The 2,101-nt window shown below is 41.3% G+C and overlaps 1 long non-coding RNA gene across 1 annotated transcript in view; it reads left to right on the top strand.

Moving 5' to 3' along the window:
• Nucleotides 1-1,899, top strand: part of LOC129392838 (uncharacterized) — a 12,033-nt gene extending 10,134 nt beyond the window's left edge. The window contains exon 3 of the long non-coding RNA XR_008619484.1: nt 1,639-1,899. This is a non-coding gene — a long non-coding RNA (uncharacterized lncRNA). The remainder of the gene's footprint in view (nt 1-1,638) is intronic.
• Nucleotides 1,900-2,101: the final 202 nt, after the last annotated feature.

The raw sequence follows: 2,101 nt of genomic DNA on the forward strand, positions 1-2,101 counted from the left end.
GGCTATTTCCTTTTCATTTGTTTGGTCTGGTGGGTTTTCACTTTGCTCCTTCATCTGCTGTGTGTTTCTCTGTCTTCTTATTTTGCTTAACTTACTTTGTTTGGGGTCTCCTTTTCACAGGCTGCAGGTTCGTCTTTCCTGTTGTTTTTGGTGTCTGCCCCCAGTGGCTAAGGTTGGTTTAGTGGGTTGTGTAGGCTTCCTGGTGGAGGGGACTGGTACCTGTGTTCTGGTGGATGAGGCTGGATCTTGTCTGTTGGTGTGCAGCACCACATCCAGTGGTGTGTTTTGGGGTGTCTGTGACCTTATTCTGATTTTAGGCAGCCTCTCTGCTAATGGGTAGGGTTGTGTTCCTGTCTTGCTAGTTGTTTGGCATAGGGTGTCTAGCACCGTAGCTTGCTCATCATTGAGTGGAGCTGGGTGTTAGCACTGAGATGGAGATCTCTGGGGGAACTTTAGCCGTTTGATATTATGTGGAGCCAGGAAGTCTCTGGTGGACCAGTGTCCTGAACTGGGCTCTCCCACCTCAGAGGCACAGGCCTGACACCCGGCTGGAGCACCAAGACCCTGTCAGCCACACACCATGTGTTCTTTTAAGAGCACTCTTAAGTAACATCCTGATTGTGTGCAGTACAACTTTACTTTTGAATTGAGAGTTGCGGTGGATGTGATTTTTGCCTTCTCCACATGGTTGAAGGTTACGATTTTTGTTTTTGGAAACCCCACCACCTCCTTATTTCTATTACTGTTTTTGCAAGAAAAGTGTAAAGAGAGTTGGAGTGGAGGTGAGATTTGTGATCAGGAAAGCCCTGGATGCCCCCCTTCTCCATCTTCCACCTCTCTCTCTCTGATTAGTTCCTATCCAGCAGCAGATTTAAGCGGGAGATGGTCCTTCTCAATGTTTGTTCAGCAGCTTCACTTCTAGGTGAAGGCTTCATGAACCAAGTCCCTCCTCCTCTTCCTCCTCCTCCTCCTCTTCCTCCTCCTCCTCCTCCTCCTTCTTCTTCTTCCCCTTCTTCTTCTTTTTCTCCTTCTTCTTCTCCATTATTTGTGTGAACATTTAAGTTCTACTCTTTTAGCAAATTTCAACTATACAATAGTGTTATCAACCTTAGTCATCATGTTATACATTAGATCCTCAGACCTTATTCCTCTTATAGCTGAAAGTTAGTAGCCTTTTGCCAACCCTTCCCTATTTTCTTTTTGTCCCAGCCCCTGGCTACCGCTTTTCTACTCTCTCTAATAATTTTTTTGTGGGGGGAAGCTAAAGTCTTTAGGATTTTTTGCATATAAGATTATGTCATATGCAAACAGGGAAATTTTTACCTCTTTCTCTCTGATTTGGATGCCACTTTGTTTTTCTTGCCTACTTGCTCTGTCTGAAATTTCCAGTACCATGTTGAATAGCAGCAATGAGAGGGGGTACCCTGGTGTTGTTTCTGATCTTAGAGAAAACTCTTTCAGCCTTTCACTGTTGAGTATGATGTTAGCTGTGCTTGTTACAGATGGCCTTTGTTACATTATTTTTATACCCAGGTGTTGAGAATTCTTATCATGAAAGAATGTTGAATTTTGTCAAGTGTTTTTTCTGAATCTATTGATAAAATTGTATGATTTTTATCTCTTTCCTCTTCTTCCTAGAACCTGGACTATAAGTTGCAGGTGGAGCAGTCATCTTGTGTTTATAAAATGACCAAAGGAATAAAAAAGAAATGCTAAAGATGGCAGAACATAAAGAGAGTAGACTGGGGTTTTAGTAATATCATGGATTTACTGCACCAGCCCTGCACTGCCTATCTATAGCCATCTATTTTTTTTTTTGTATGACAAAATAATCCCCCTTTTGGATAATTCACAATAGGTTAGTGGGTGAAATGTACAGCTATTGGAACACCTATATAGTACCCCCATGTACTTAGAGTCAATGTCATACCATAAATCAGTTATTTATTTTCTTACCTCTTTATCTAATTTTTTCTCTCCAATTAGATAATTATCTCCTTGTGGGTGGGTATGATCTTATATGTCTTTATCAATATTTTATCATTATTCTTAGACACTGTTAGAGGCATCTAAGTAATTGAGTGCAACTAACATGCAATTA

Source organism: Physeter macrocephalus, chromosome 15 (genome assembly GCF_002837175.3).
Source record: "Physeter macrocephalus isolate SW-GA chromosome 15, ASM283717v5, whole genome shotgun sequence".
NCBI lineage: Eukaryota > Metazoa > Chordata > Mammalia > Artiodactyla > Physeteridae > Physeter > Physeter macrocephalus.